Source organism: Artemia sp. Qi Xiang Cuo, chromosome 13, assembly GCF_049724085.1.
Source record: "Artemia sp. Qi Xiang Cuo chromosome 13, ASM4972408v1, whole genome shotgun sequence".
NCBI lineage: Eukaryota > Metazoa > Arthropoda > Branchiopoda > Anostraca > Artemiidae > Artemia > Artemia sp. Qi Xiang Cuo.
Genome location: NC_142806.1, coordinates 56,986,410 through 57,004,283, shown reverse-complemented (window position 1 = coordinate 57,004,283; position 17,874 = coordinate 56,986,410).

Genomic DNA, 17,874 nt, shown 5'->3' with positions numbered 1-17,874 from the left:
TTTTTTTTAATTATATTAAATTTTACTCTAAAAAAACCAATTTTTATCGTTTTTCTTTCTTTATGAGTAGTAGGGAAATTATTTAGTCATTAGACAACTATAGTCTACAGTTAGTTGTCTGGGTGAACTGTTGAAGGGAACATGTATCAATTTTAAACACCATTTAGATCGTTTCTGTGTGGGCCGTCAATGTCAGGCAAAACAAAACTCTTAACTAAAATAAATAAAAATTGCGATAAAAGGTTTGCGGAAAAGCCAAAAAAAAATCTACTATTGCTACAGTATTTGGCAAGAGTCATATGATAAAATACAAGCAATTGGCACGGTGGGATTGGTACAGATACAATTCCTGGAGGGGCTTTATGCTTTCAACACTATTGAGCCAAAACTCTTGCTTTATTATTGACAATCTGGCTGAATCTATTGAACAATGGTCCCAAAAAATGCTGCAATTGTTCACCGTTCGCTCTCATCATAAAAAGATTTCCATTAGTCTGGTTCTACACAACCTCTTTCATCAGAGCAAATGTATGCGAACACTTGCATTGAAGTGCACCTACTATATCATCTACAGAGTTTTTCGTGATTCTAGCTCGCTAATAACTCTCAATGAGCAAATATATCCAGGTCCCCCAAATTTCTGCTCTCAGCGTACAATCCGGCAACTAATAAACCCTACGGCTACATCCTATTGGATCTTAATCAAAATAAACCCGAGGATTTGCATTTAGTCACAGATATTTTTGACAATGAAATTACAGTATATATCCCCGTGAACAGTAAAAAGGCCTAATAGTTGCTATCATGACACTGAAGAAACTACATGAAAATAGATATTTATTTTCAGTTCTAAGCACTTCAAAACAACCACTTAGGAAAGTCCTACTGAAACTTGGTGTTGATAAAGAATTCATTTATCTAATATATTAACTTTGTTTAAATTTGACCGAGGGCAATTTTCAACTGCCAGAAGTAGTTAAGCAACAGGCAAAGCAACATCGTTCCATTATACGTACATTGGACTCTAAAAACAAAGGAAAGAATTTTAAAAGGAAACGACTTCTCCAGGCGGGCCGTAGCTTTTTCACACTTTTACTGCCAATAATTGCAGGACTTGTAAACAGTTTTCTCTAGAGAGAATGGCAAAACCCTATAAATTGACTCCAATAGAACTCGCTCTCTCACCCATGGAACACTTTGAGGACAATCTGAGTAAATTCATTTACAACAAGAATATTGAGGATGATAAAAAACTGCTTTTACTTCAAGATGCACTTCGCCGAATGGACAAGCATAAACCCTATCGTGCGAAGACCAGTGATAATGACCATAAAAAAGAATGATCTCCTCAGGATTCAGCCGCTGCTGCTGCTGGAACAAAATTAAAGAAGGAAGATTGTATTAAATTGTGTCTAAAATTGGAAATCTAATGCCCCACTCATATCGTGAACAAAGTAAACGACTCCTAACTTATCTCATGGAAAGTGGCCAGGATCATATTCAAGTTGATAGCAATAGAAAAGGGATTATAATTCAAGGTAAGAGCTATAATCTACTTGATTTAATCTATGATATGGTTACAAATCGTAAAGGACTATTATCATTTGACGCTCATCTAGACGACTGTCTAAATGCATTAAGCTTCCCCAGAAGCCTATCTAGCAATAGATAAATTCTAAAAAAATTAAATGAACATGCACCCTTGTCAACACCATTAAAATATGAACACGAGGAAGCAGAAGAAGAAGATTTTAAATCAATTTTGGAAAATACTAGCACACCTAGTGAAAACTTGACAATAAGGAGGAGCAGTACACCACTGATAACTAGACAAAAGCGAAGACGTATCAAGTCAACGTCACCACCACCACCACCAACCACCAGTATAAAAAAGGATAGAGGACGCTACACTACACATTTACATTCAAAAGGGTTGAAGTTCTGAAACATGTTTATAAGAATATTGGTTAAGTGGGGAGTTTAAGTTCCCCCACCAATCTTTCCAAAGTCACTGGTGTTCACACTAAAAGTGTACAAGACTATCTACAAAATGAATCAAGTTACACTCATGAATCAAGTATGATAGAAATCATAGGCTTCGTGCTAATCATTATGGAAAACTAAAGCCTTTTTCTCATTGCATATAATACAAGCAGATCTCTTAACTCTAAATGAGATTCAGAGACTTCACAATACACCGTAAAAGTAGAATCTGCTTGCAATCAGTGTTTTTAGTCGCTATGCATATGCCATTCAATTGCACTCAAAGAGATGTGTTGTAGTTGCTCAGGCCATTGAAAGTATTCTCGAACAGGATTCGTATAAAAAAAAATTCAAACGGATCGCGGTAGTGAATTTTTTAACCCCCATGTTGCAAAAGTACTAGCGAAATATAATACACTGCTCAATCATAGTCATAGCCCTATAAAGGCTGCATTGGCCGAACGATTGATAAGAACTATTCGACTTTTAATTTCAAGATATTGTACATTGAAAAATACATCTGCTTGTATTCATGATTTAGATAAAATCATGTTGATTTATAATCAACGACCTCATCAATCATTGTCCAATTCAACCCCAACGGAAGTTCATCTTTCTGATCATGATACAATTGACACCTTTCTTAAACAATATTCCAATGAAACGATTGTCAAGAAGAAAAATAAATTCAATGTTGGTGATAGTGTTTGAATTAATAGAAGGACTAATGTATATGAATAAGGTAATCAACTGTAGTCCATAGAGCTTTTTAAAGTGGCAGAGATCTTAGAAACTAAAGCCACAGTTTATCGTTCGTGTAATGCCATAGATGAAGAGAGTCTCGTTAGTTCTTATGACTATGAACTACAAAAAATAAAAAATAATAGTAAAATATATCGAATTGAAAAGATATTAAAGACTCGTATTCACAGGGGTAAGAAACAGTTACTTGTTCGGTGGCTAGTATACAACTCTGATTTTGATTCTTGGATCAGTGTTGAAGATATTGAAAATGTCCAGTGAATTCTATTTAACATTTTTGTCCAAAGTTTCCGATTCTCTATGAAATTATTTGATAAGGAAAAAAAATTTTTCAACAAAGCTTTCCCCCACCACCAAGTTTGATGACAGAAAAAATGAAGTTGCTTTTGTTGACTTTATTCTCAAAAATACCTCTGACATCCTGAGAAAGGATCGTGTGTATGATATAAAAGTTATACCATTCGATTGGTCACTCTTTGTCGACTATGAATGGGTTGAAGCACTTAAACCTAGCGAATATCCACATGTCAAATTGAAATATATTGAATATGATAATATGACCGATTTTTTTCGTACAATCAGTAGAAAAATCTCATATCGCAGGAATGGTACATTCCATTTTAATTATTCAATGGAACACGATAGGATTTACGTTACCTCACCTGTTGACAGTGAAATAATCATTCTCAATGATAATCTGAGAGGCGTTCTTGGCTTTAAACAGAATATTATCAATGGGAAAAACACTGGCACTGTTTACGGGATGGATCAAGTTATTTTTGCTCATTATCCACCTGGTTTCGCCTCGGACTTGCATATTCTCTATGCATATTCTCTATGCATCTTTTGTGGAAACATCGAGAGTTGGTAATTCAAATGTCCCCCTCCTACGTGTTCTTGAACGAAAAACAACTCATGAACTTGTTCATCACTAAAATATAAAGCATCTTCAGTATGTTCCTTCAAACACTTAGTATTTGGGACTCTGTCAGTTAACACTAAGAAGTGAATTGGGTTATCCTCTAGCAATAACAAAAGGTTTAGTAGTGATTACATGTCTTTTTCAACCTATTGTTGGCGACACCACCATCACCTAAAATGAACAATAGAAGAATTCCATTTGTCTGTCCTGATATCGATTGCTATGTTGGTACTCTGAGTCCACGTCAAATAGGCAATGGATTGGACTACTACAAGGGTCGTACTACAATGTCTGGCTATGGTCTTGGTATCTGGTTTGCTAGGCTATTTTGTTCTGCACTACCCCTTGCCAGACAATAACTTGTACCTGCTGCATCAAATTTTGCTGCCTCGACACTACAGGACTGGGGTTCGGGTAAGAATTTCAACAAAAGTGTCAAAGAAAATATTAGATCTTCAGCAAGCGCCCTTGGCGAGCAATTAAAATCTCGGCGAAATAGGGAGGGATTGAAAAAGATGTGTGGGCCTCATTTACTCATCAGTCTCTACCCATGCGGGAAGTAAAAGACATCAATAACGAATTTGAGGAATAAAACGACGAAGACCAATAAGAAGAAGAAGAAAAAGAAAAAGATTGTTAGATCAAAGAAGGATTTCTTCTCTTACGATGACTTATTTCCCTCACAAGGAATCGCATCCATCAATCATTTCCTCATTGAAATCTGTTCAATGCTGAAAATGTTGATGTCAGTGTCAAGTATGGCTACTATGAACAATTTCACCCCCAACAACCCCTCTCGGAAAATATACATTTTCAAATATTTTCCAGTTAAGACTATTTCATTGATTTGTCATCAACATTTATTGATTTAAATGTTGCGGTGAAGAAAAAGTCAGATAATACAACTCGAACTGCTGCCGATGGTCTCTCCTACGAAAAATATATTCTATACAATCTGTTCATACAAATAAATATATTTATTAATGGAACATTGGTGAGCACTAGTAATAACTTATCCAACTATGCAAGCTATATACAATTTATGATGATGACACCAAAGGCTTATAAGGAGTTGAGATGACAATCTTTGGGCTATGAATATCGATCAAATGTTGATACTGACGGTGAGTAGACTACTGCAGTTACTTAGGAGTATCATCTGGTTGGAAAATAAAATCATGAGATATTCAACATATCCCAAAGGCTACCTCCCAATGTCAAGATTGACATAAAGTTGCAACTAGCCCCATCGAATTTCATTTTGAGAAAAACACTTCCTGCAGCACCCGATGCAAATGTCATTATCACATCGGCAATTCTCCACGTCCGAAAAAAACAGGTTATGAGCTCTGTTGCATTGGCTGTGGAAAAACTAAGAGCCGATGGCAACAACATGAAACTTCTTGTCCCCCATACGATCACCAATCAACGTCACATTGCCACCGGCTCTCGTAGCTATATCGATTCATCATTTATAATGGAGAAATCCCATCAAAATTGGCTTTGGCCTTTGTGAAGAGTGGCAGTGCTGTTGGATCCTGGACTGAATTCCCCCACGATTTTAATTTGTTCGGTCTATCTAGCCTTGTGTGCAAAGTGAATGGTATTCCAGCAGCACGATACAATGCGCATCATCATCTCATTGTTTAAATAAAGACGGTAAAAATACATGGAGCAAAACAACGGTTTTGCGTTTTTCTCGGAACTTACTCAGATATAGATACTAGGTTTTGTCGGAGGACAGCCGAGAGGCTGGAGAGGGAGAGTAGCAGCTTCAGTCATACTTAACACAGCCCTCAATCAAACAGTTTATACTAACAATATGCAGGTAAAAGGCGACCATGGGCAATATTAGATCAACAGAATATATAACTTGGATGAAAATAAATACAAAAAACTTGATCATTAAAATTATAAGTGTTTGAAAAGTTGTATAGTTTAAAAAAAGTTTTAAATACTAGAAAAAGGACTGTGATCTTGATGAAAAATACATAATGAAATTCAGCATGTACGAGAACCCTAAATATACTATAAGTAACATGAATATTAGTAGAACCCCCTTATTGACTCCCGTACGAACACATGTGCTGCCATCTACAATTAAGTCTAACGCTGACGGGCTATAATTTATTCAAGGATTATCGATCAACTAACGGGTCAATGACCCCTTTTTCAAGGTCAATTTATTTGTTGCTGTTGTTCGTCTAGGTGTATTGACACTGGGGGTGATTTACATAATCGATGGGGGAATGTATTGATCTAGGGCAAGAGAGAGAAATAAATTTCCGAGAACTTGATTTACATAATCGATGGGGGAATGCATTGATCTAGGACTCGAGGGGGGAAGTAAATCTCCGAGAACTTGATTTACATAATCGCTAGGGGGAATGTATTGATCCAGGACTCGACTAGGACAAGTAAGTTCCCGAAACCTTGATTTATATAATCGCTGGAGGGAATATATTGATCTGATAACAAGAAACAGGATCCCATGTTTCCTTCTCAACCAATCATAGAGTCAGTAAAAACTAAATATAATTCAATAACATTGTAGTTTACATATGGTTTCCCATTACATCACAATTCGCCCTTGAGATTTCGTATATTGCGTTGTGAATAAATTATCATATAGTTCCAAGACACAATGGATAGAGCATCTGAAATTATTGACAAGGAAACTTCATCTACAATGACTAACAATGTGAGTTCTGTTTAGTAAATTTTCATACTTCATTTTCAAATAAAATTATTTTACATATTCACCCTCCAGTAGATTCAAATTCAGGTAACCCCCCCCCAATACAAACTACAATATATATTGTTTATACTCGCTAGAAAGCTTAAAATATGTTCTTTTTTACCACGTAAACTAACCTCCCCCCTCCACACACCCCCCTGTTTACGACTTTAATTCTTTCATTGGAAATAATTCTGTTTTTGATAAATTTATTCTTTCTGTAAGCCTATCTAAAAGTGACAGTCAACTTCTGTCAACCCTTAGCTTTTAATATACCGTTTCCATTTAAGCCGCCGCTAACTTGACTTAAACATTTCCGCAATGATTTAATTAGCTGATAATTACTGTCACCCTTTTAAAGTGCATCCGCCCTCTCAATCCTTACGTTAACGGTTTAACCAAAAGGTTTCTCAGATCAAAAAGGATTGTTTTTTCCATCGAATTAAAACAGTTTCAAGCAAAAAGAGATTGCGATAATTAAGCTAAGCCTACGCAACCTGTATGGAAGTAGAGAAACGAGTTATTTCCAAAATTATGGTCTAACAATATTTTTTGGGACATTATGTAAAAAGAGGGATGGGGAAATACCTCAATTCTAAGACCTTCATTGTAAAGTGAAAACAAAGTGTTTCTTCGCGTGAAAAGTAAGGGGCCGGGATTTCTATGAAAAAGGTACATAACCTTATTATGTGTAAATTGAATAGCATTTGATTTCCAAGCATAGTATATTTCTCGTAAAATGTTAATTTTTGCTTTGCTGAAAAAGAGGGGAGGGGGTTTCTTTGTGATAAATGCTTTCTAGACAAAATTATGGTTAGAGGGTTGGGGGGTACTAATTTTTCTTCTGTAAAAAAGGGAATCATTATTTCAATACTAAATTTTTTCTTCTTTTTAAGGACAATTATGAGCATTGCTCCCCTCATGAAAAGAGGCCTAGGTGCAGCGACCCAACCCCCGTGCAGCGTTTGGAGATAGCTGACAAATTCAGGAGCGTTCTATACCAGTCCCCTGTCCCTTTTTAAATCACCGCGCCCTCTGTGAAATCTCTCCCTTAGACATTCAAGGTTGCAGTAGAAGTGCCAAGGGGACATCGACTAGTCCTAGAATGGAATGAATATGCCCGTGATCTATTAAATGACATTGAGAATAAGAAGGATATCCCTAATATCACCAAGGAAATTAAAGACATTGTGTTATAGATTTCAGAAATAAAGTTTCATATATTTATTATTATTATTTTCTTAGGCTTAAGGGTCGAGGTTTGAGAATTTTAAGAGACTATTTTCCCTATTTTAACATATTCATTCAGATGACTACTGACTCAATACGGAATACAACCTGATAACCAAATTCAATATTTGTTATCTACCAGAAACTTCACGGAAAATGGACGTCACCTCACCTACTGGTAAAGGTTAGGTTAGATTGATTTCAGACTGAACAATGTAAATGGGGAAAAACATGAAATGGGTTATAAAAGAATAAAATAAAAAAAATAACCATTGCAATTCAAGAGAAAATGAGAGGAGAGGACTCTGGGGGAGGAGAGAGTGTCTTTAAGGGACGGAGAGCAGTTTTTGGCCAACAGCTCAACATTAAATTTTTTCCGCTGCATCGTTTTCAGACTGAACAATACAAATAATGAAAAACATGAAATGGGATTATAAAAGAATAAGAAAACAATAACACGCTCAATTTAAGAGAAAATGAGAGAAGAGGACTCCAGGGGAGGAGGGAGTGTCTTTAAGGAACGGAGGGCAGCTTTTTGGTCAACAACTCAACATTAAATTTTTCCGATGGATCGTTTTCAGACTAAACAATGCAAATGATTAAAAACATGAAATGGGTTATAAGAGAATAGAATGGAAAAATAGCACGTGCAATTTAAGAATAAATGAGAGAAGTGGACTCCATGGGAGTAGGGAGTGTCATTACGGGGCGGAAGACAGTTTTTTGGTCAACAACTCAACATTAACTTTTTTCCGCTGGATCGTTTTCAGACTGAACAATGTAAATGATGAAAAACATGAAATGGGTTATAAAAGAATAAAATAAAAAAAAATAACACGCTCAATTTAAGGGAAAATGAGAGAAGAGGACTCCAGGGGAGGAGGGAGTGTCTTTAAGGGACGGAAGGCAGTTTTTTGGTCAACAAGTCAACATTAACTTTTTTCCGCTGTTATATTTATAATTTATTATTTGTTATGCAAAGCAGTAGTTTTTAAGTGTAGATTTAATGTTACCCAACCTCCTTAAGTGAAAATGATTCATTCTAAGAAAGTGAGCTGTATTTGTTTGAGTTTCAGAAACATTACAGATTTATTTAATTTAAGCCCTTTTTTCAGCTATAATAATGTTTGGTGTGATTGACACCGAATATATTGGTCTGAAATATTACTCAACTGGCATTATTTTCGAAGCAGCTTTCTTAATCCTAGACGAGCAATGGCGCGAATCTCTTACCTATAAATGGAATGTCAGGTATAGTTTTTATAAGCATGGGAAAAGCAGATGGAGTACAACCTAAAATTTTTTACCCCAAAACAACTTACACGTTAAAAACATAAGAGTAATCATTGGACTAGGTCATGAAATAAAACATGTACAAGAGGAAACTTAGGAAATATGCAGTTTTTTCGGTATGCAAGCTGTTTATGTTAAAGGAAACGTGCAAACTGATAAACTCTTACTAGGAAAATGTGATAAAAATATAGCAGTATTCAATTTAGAAGACTTCAAATGTGAGAAATACCTGAATTCAGTACGTGACCCGGAAGATGAATTTAGATGTTTCGCTCAATGGGTACCGGAAAAGATACCTGACATGAAAAAATACATCAGATATCCAAAGACCTAAACTCTTTCTCTTCCTCATATCAAATGGATTAAGCTTTTTTTAATATGTCATTATGTATTTTTTTAAATGTTTTAAATATGTTTAAGCAATAAATATCTTAAGCATCGGCCGTCTTTATTCTTTAGAATAGTTCATCGCCATGGAAATTATACTTTCAGATTCAACATGCCAGGGAACACACTTTCAAGTTCAGCATGTTTGAGAACTCTAAATAGTCACCCCTAAAAAGGTAAGTTAACCCAAAAAAGTTAAAGAATTTTCCTTAAATTACATTTTCAGATACAATATGCCAGGGTACACACTTGCAAGTTCAGCATGTAGGAAAACCCTAAATAGTCACCCCTAAAAAGGCAAGTTAACCCTAAAAGGTTAAAGAATTTTTCTGAAATCACACTTTCTGATTCAGCATGTCAGGGAACACAATTTCAGGTTCAGATTGTTGGAGAGCCCTAAATGCTCATCCCTAAAAAGGTAAGTTAACTCTAAAAGGTTAAAGAATTTTTCTGAAATCACACTTTCAGATTCAGCATGTCAGGGAACACAATTTCAGGTTCAGATTGTTGGAGAACCCTAAATGCTAATCCCTAAAAAGGTAAGTTAACCCTAAATCATTAAAGAACTTCTCTGAAATTACATTTTCAGATTCAGCATGACAGAGAAGTCATACATTACTTTTCAACTTCTTTTATATCTAAACACCAAATTTTCGCAATGAAAAAGAAATATATTACAGATCAATTCTAATTTTTTTCTGAGAAAATAAAAATCTTCCACTTCAGTTCTTTATTTCACACAGACATAAAGAAATTTTAAGTTCTATTCTAAATTTTTCAATGGAAGATAGAAAAAGTAATACCATAGTTGTGAATATTTTCAATGAACATAAAAAGTTTCACTTTAATTCTAAATTTTCATAAATTCAGTTTCGATTTTTTCCCAAAGATATAAACAAATTTAAAGCACTGTTCTAAATTTTTATTGAAGATAGAAAAAGTTGTACTAAGAAAGGGAATAGTTTTCAGGAAGACAAGAAACACCACGGTGAATATTTCCCCTAAAGACAAAGCTGTTCTTCTATTTTCAATTTTCTATACGAAATGAATAAAAAATCAAGCTCTTTTCTGAATTTTTTCAATAAAAAAAGAAATTAGTTATTGATTAATTCTATTTTTTCAAAATAATATAAAAAGGTTCCACTTCAATTCAGATTTTTCCCAAAAGACATAAATTTAGTTTTCATTCAAATTTTTTGTAGAAGATATAAAAAGTTACACATTGATCGTGAATATTTCACTATGAAGATAAGGAGCTCCACTTTAATTCTGAGATTTTTCCCAAAGACGTAAACACATTTAAAGTTCTATTCTAAATTTTTCCCTAGTAGATAGAAAAAGTTATACCATAGTTGTGAATATTTTCACGGAAGATAAAAAGTTTCAGTTCAATTTTTTATTTTCTCAACGATGTGAAGAAAAGTTCAAGTTCTCTTCTGAATTTTACCAAAGAACACAATTCAATTCTAATTTCTACAGAGAAAATAAAAATCTTCCACTTCAGTTCTTTATTTCACAATGACACTAAGAAATTTAAAGTTCTATTCTAAATTTTTAGGTGGAAGATAGAAAAAGTAATACCATAGTTGTGAATGTGAATATTTTCCCGGAAGATAAAAAGTTCTAGTTCAATTTTAAATTTTCTCAATGAAGTGAAGAAAAGTTCAACTTCTCTTCTGAATTTTCTCAATGAAAAAGAAATTAGCTATTAATCAATTCTATTTTTCCAAATAATATAAAAATTTTCCACTTCAGTTCAGATTTTTATCAAAGGGATGAAAAAATTTTAAATACTGTTCCAAATTTTTCATAGAAGACAGAACAAATCAATTTCTCTTCTGAATTTTACCAAAGAACACAATTCAATTCTAATTTCACCAGAGAAAATAAAAATCTTCCACTTCAGTTCTTTATTTCACAAAGACATAAAGAAATTTAAAGTTCTGTTCTAAATTTTTCGATGGAAGATAGAAAAAGTTATACCATAGTTGTGAATATTTTTCCGGAAGATAAAAAGTTTCACTTTATTTCAAATTTTTCTTAAATTCAGTTCCGATTTTTCTCAAAGAGATCAAAAAATTTAAAGTTCTGTTCCAAATTCTACATAGAAGATAGAAAAAGTTATACATAGAAGATATAAAGTTATATCGTGAATATTCGCCATGAAGATAAGGAGCTCCACTTTAATTCTGAGTTTTCTCGAAGAAATGCAAAATGTTCAAGTTCTCTTCTGAATTTTGCTAAGAAAGAGAAAAAAATTAGCTCAATTTTGAATTTTACTAATTAAAATGAAAAAAGCTTCTACATAAGCTCTTAATTTCTCAAAGACATAAAAACATTAAACCCTAGATCTAAATTTTTCCGTAGAAGATAGGAAAAGTTATACTATGATTGTGATTATTTTCCAGTGAAGATAAAAAGTTTCACTTTAATTTTAAATTTTCTTAAATTCTGTTCCGATTTTTCTCAAAGAGATGAAAAAAAATTTAAAGTTCAGTTAAAAATTTTTCATAGAAAATAGAAAAAGTTATACTTTGATCGTGAATATTCGCCATGAAGATAAGGAGCTCCACTTTAATTCTGAGTTTTCTCGAAGAAGTGCAAAATGTTCAAGTTCTCTTCTGAATTTCCTTAAAGAAGAGAAAAAAGTTAGCTCAATTCTGAAATTTACCAATGAAAATGAAAAATCTTCCATTTCAGTTCTTAATTTCTCAAAGACATAAGAAATTTAAAGTTCTGTTGTAATTTTTCATAGAAAATAGAAAAGTTATACTTTGATCGTGAATATTCTTCATGAAGATTAGGAGCTCCACCTTCCATTTCAGTTCTTAATTTCTCAAAGACATAAAAAATTTATAGTTCAGTTCTAACTTTCCGTAGAAGATAGGAAAAGTCATACTATGATTGTGTTTATTTTCCATGAAGATAAAAAGTTTCACTTTATTTCTAATTTTTCTTAAATTCAGTTCCGATTTTTCACAATGAGAGGAAAAAATTTAAAGTTCTGTTCCAAATTTTTCATAGAAGATAGAAAAAGTTATACATTGGTCGTGAATATTCACCATGAAGATAAAAATTCCACTTTAATTCTAAATTTTCTCAATGAAGTGCAAAATGTTCAAGTTCTCTTCTAATTTTTCAAAGAAAATAAAAAGGTTCCACTTCAGTTCTGTTTTTTTTCTCAAAAAGATGAAAAATTTAAAGTTCTGTTCTAATTTAAATTCAATTTTAGCTCCTTTGTCTTATGGATTTACCCCTCAAATTTTTAAATTAGATAATGAGTGCCTCGTTTCATTATTAAAGACAATCATTCAAGCTCGTTTATCTAACCTCCAAAACAATAAGTTAGGTTAGGTATAAATAAATATTAATAAATAAATAGAAACATTTCTCCATGTTTAAGTTAGGTTAGGTTAGGTTAAATTATCATGAGCAAAGTCGACCTGGGGTATTTTCCGGCGAGTATGGTTAGGTTAGGCTAAATTAAGTTAGATTAGGTTAGGTTAGCCTACGTACGTGCGCGTAGAAAACTGAAGTGGAAGATTTTTATTTTCTCTGTAGAAATTAGAATTGAATTGTGTTCTTTGGTAAAATTCAGAAGAAAACTTAAACTTTTCTTCACTTCGTTGAGAAAATTAAAAATTGAACTAGAACATTTTATCTTCCGTGCAAATATTCACAACTATGGTATAACTTTTTCTATCTTCTACGAAAAAATTTAGAATAGAACTTTAATTTTTTTTATGTCTCTGGGAAAAATCTCAGAAATAAAGTGGAGCTCCTTATCTTCATGGTGAAATATTCACGATCAATGTGTAACTTTTTCTATCTTCTACAAAAAATTTGGATGAAAACTTTAAACTTATGTCTTTGGGGAAAAATCTTAATTGAAGTGGGACCTTTTTATATTATTTGGAAAAAATAGAATTGATCAATAACTAATTTTTTTTAATTGAGAAAATTCAGAAGAGAAGTAGAACTTTTCTTCACTTCGTTGAGAAAATTTTAATTATAAGTACAACTTTGTCTTTCGGGAAAATATTCACACTGGAGTTCTTTATCTTCATTGAAAATATTCACAATCAAAGTATAACTTTTTCTATCTTCTATGAAAAATTTAGAACATAACTTTAAATTTGTTTATGTTTTTGGGAAAAAATCGAAACTGAATTTATGAAAATTTAGAATTTAAGTGAAATTTTTTATCTTCATTGAAAATTTTCACAACTGTGGTATTACTTTTTCTATCTTCCATCGAAAAATTTAGAATAGAAATTTAAATTTCTTTATGTCCTTGTGAAATAAAGAACTGAAGTGGAAATTTTTTATTTCCTCAGGAAAAAATTAGAATTCATCTTTAATATATTTCTTTTTCATTACGAAAATTTGGTGTTTAGATATGAAACAAGTTGAAAAGTAATGTACAACTTCTCTGGCAATCTGAATCTAAAAGTGTGAATTCATATAAATTCTTTAACCTCTTAGGGTTAACATACCTTTTAAGGGATTAGCATTTACGGTTCTCCAACAATCTAAACTTGAAAGTGTGTTCCCTGACATGTTGTATCTGAAAGCGTGATTCCAAAAAAATTCTTTAACCTTTTAGGGTTAGCTTACCTTTTTAGAGGTGACTATTTAGGGTTCTCCTACATGCTGAACCTAAACGTGTGTTCCCTGACCTGCTGAATCTGAAAGTGTGATTTCAGAAAAATTCTTTAACCTTTTAGGGTTAACTTACCTTTTTAGGCGTGACTATTTAGGGTTCTCCTACATGGTGAACTTGAAAGTGTGTTCCCTGGCATGTTGAATCTGAAAGTATAATTTCCATGGCGATGAACTATTCTAAAGAATAAAGACGGCTGAGGCTTAAGATATTTATTGCTTAAATATATTTAAAACATTTGAAAAAATACATAATGACATATTTAAAAAAAAGCTTAATCCATTTGATATGAGGAAGAGCAAGAGTTTAGGTCTTTGGATATCTGATGCATTTTTCCATGTCAGGTATCTTTTCCGGTACCCATTGAGCGAAATATCTAACTTCATCTTCCGGGTCATGTACTGAATGCAGGTATTTCTCACATTTGAAGTCTTCTAAATTGAATAATGCTATGTTTTTTTTCATATTTTTCTAGTAAGAGATTATCAGTTGGCACGTTTCCTTTAACATAAACAGCTTGCACACCGAAAAAATGAATATTTCCTGAATTTCCTCTTGTACATGTTTTATTTCATTACCATTTTCATTATGTGGTTTTATGGTTTTAACGTAAAAGCCGTTTCGATTTATAAAATTTAGTGTTGGACTCCATCTGTTTTTCTCGTACTTATACATATTGTATCTGACCTTCCATTTATAGCTATGAATTTCACGTCGTTGATCGTCTAGGAGTAAGAAAGCTGCTTCGAAAATAATGCCAGTTGAGGAATATTTTAGACCAATATATTCGGTGTCAATCATACCAAACATTATTATATCTGAAAAAAAAGGGCTTAAATTAAATAAATCTGTAATGTTTCCGAAACTCAAACTAAAACAGATCACTATCTTAGAATAGATAATTTTCATTTAAGGTGGCTGGCTAACAGTAAATCTACACTTGAAAACTACTGCTTTGCATAACAAAAAATGAATGATAAATGTAACAGCGGTAAAAAGTAAATGTTCACTTGTTGACCAAAAAATTACCCTCAGCCCCTTAAAGAAACTCCCTACTTCCCTGGAGCTCACTTTTCTCATTTACCCTTAAATTAAGCGTGTTATTGTTTTTTTTTCTTTTATAACCCATTTCATGTTTTTCATCATTTACATTGTTCAGTCTGAAAACGATCCAGCGGAAAACAATTTAATGTTGAGTTGTTGACCAAATAACTGCCTTCCGTCCCTTAAAGACACTCCCTCCTCCCCTGGAGTTTTCTTCTCTCATTTTCCCTTAAATTGAGCGTGTTATTGTTTTTTTTTTATTTTATTATTTTATAACCAATTTCATTTTTTTCATCATTTGTATTGTTCAGTCTGAAAACGATCCAGCGGAAAAAAAAAATAATGTTGAGTTGTTGACCAAAAAACTGCCCTTCGTCCCTAAAAGACACTCCCTCCTCCCCTGAAGTCCCCTTCTCTCATTTTCCCTTAAATTGAGCGTGTTATTGTTTTTTTTAATTTTATTCTTTTATAACCCATTTCATGTTTTTCATCATTTGTATTTTTCAGTCTGAAAACGATCCAGCGGAAAAATTTTAATGTTGAGCTGTTGACCAAAAACTGCTCTCCGTCCCTCAAATACACTCTCTCCTCCCTCGGAGTCCCCTACTCTCATTTTCCCTTGAATTGCAAGGGTCATTGCTTTTTATTTTATTCTCTTATAACCCATTTCATGTTTTTCCCCATTTACATTGTTCAGTCTGAAATAAATCTAACCTAACCTTTACCAGTAGGTGGGGTGGCGTCCATTTTCCGTAAAGTTTCTGGTAAATAACAAATATTGAATTCGGTTAACAGGTTGTATTCTGTATTGAGTCAGTAGTCATCTGAATAAATATATTAAAATAGAGGAAATAGTCTCTTAAAATTGTCAAACCTAGACCCTTAAGCCTAAGAAAATAATAATAATAAATGTTTGAAACTTTATTTCTGAAATCTATAACACAATGTCTTTAATTTCCTTGGTGATATTAGAGATCTCCTTCTTGTTCTCAATGTCATTTAATAGATCACGGGCATATTTATTCCATTCTAGGGCTAGTCGATGTCCCCTTGGCACTTCTACTGCAACCTTGAATGTCCAAGGGAGAGATTTCATAGAGGGCGCGGTGATTTGAAAAGGGACAGGGGACTGGTATAGAACGTTCCTGGATGTGTCAGCTATCTCCAAACGCTGCACGGGGGTTGGGTCGGTGCACCTAGGCCTCTTTGCATGAGGGGAGCAATGCTCATAATTGTCCTTAAAAGAAGAAAAAATTTAGTATTGAAATAATGATTCCCTTTTTTACAGAAGAAAAATTAGTACCCCCCACCCCCTAACCATAATTTTGTCTAGAAAGCATTCATCGCAAAGAAGCCCCCTCCCCCCTTTTTCAGTAAAGCAAAAAGTAAATTTTTACGAGAAATATACTATGCTTGGAAATCAAATACTATTCAATTTAAACATAATAAAGTTATGTACCTTTTTCATAGAAATCCCGGCCCCTTACTTTTCACGCGAAGAAACACTTTGTTTTCACTTTACATTGAAGGTGTTATAATTGAGGCATTGCCCCTTCCCCCTTTTTACATAATGTCCTAAAAAATATTGTTAGACCATAATTTTGGAAATAACTCGTTTCTCTACTTCCATACAGTCTGCGTATGCTTAGCTTAATTATCGCAATCTCTTTTTGCTTGAAACTATTTTAATTCGTTGGGAAAAACAATCCTTTTTGATCTGTGAAACCTTTTGGTTAAACCGTTAACGTAAGGATTGAGAGGGCGGATGTACTTTAAAAGGGTGATAGTAATTATCAACTAATTAAATCATTGCGGAAATGTTGAAGTCAAGTTAGCGGCGGCTTAAATGGAAACGGTATATTAATAGCTAAGAGTTGACAGAAGTTGACTGTCACTTATAGATAGGCTTACAGAAAGAATAAATTTATCAAAAACAGAATTATTTCCAATAAAAGAATTAAAGTCGTAAACAGGGGGGTTTGGAGGGGGGAGGTTAGGTGTACGTGGTAAAAAAGAAAATATTTTAAGCTTTCTAGCGAGTATAAGCAATATATAGTGGAGTTTGTATTGTGGGGGGGGGGGTTACCTAAATTTGAATTTACTGGAGGGCTACTATGTAAAATGATTTTATTTGAAAATAAAGTATGAAAATTTACTGAACAGAGCTCACATTGTTAATCAATGTAGATGAAGTTTCCTTGTCAATAATTTCAGATGCTCTATCCATTGTGTCTTGGAACTATATGATACTTTAATCACAACGCAATATACGAAATCTCAAGGGCGATTTGTGATTTAATGGAAAACCTTATGAAACCGACTCTCTGATTGGATTATATGGATTTTTAACAAGCCCTATGATTTACTTAGAAGGAAACATGGGATTCTGTTTCCCGTTATCGGATCCATATATTCCCCCTAGTGATAATATAAATCAAGGTTATTGAAATTCACTTGTCATATTTAAGACCTAGATCAATACATTCTCCACTTATTATCTAAATCCAGTTCTCAGAAATTCACTTTCCTAGATCAATAAATTCCCCCAACGATTATGTAAATCACCCCCAGTGTCATTACACCTAGACGAACAACAACAACAAATAAATCGACCTTAAAAAAGGGGTCATTGACCCGTTAGTTGATCGATAATCCTTGAATAAATTATAGCCCGTCAGCGTTAGACTTAATTGTAGATGGCAGCACATGTGTTCGTACGGGAGTCAATAAGGGGGTTCTACTAATACTGTTCCTGAAAAATATTGTGGCGTATTTGCGGTTTTTGTTTGTCTTTGATGGGTGGTCACATCCAATCGACAGTCGAAGGGTTTCTAAAAATTTGTTGTTATAGAT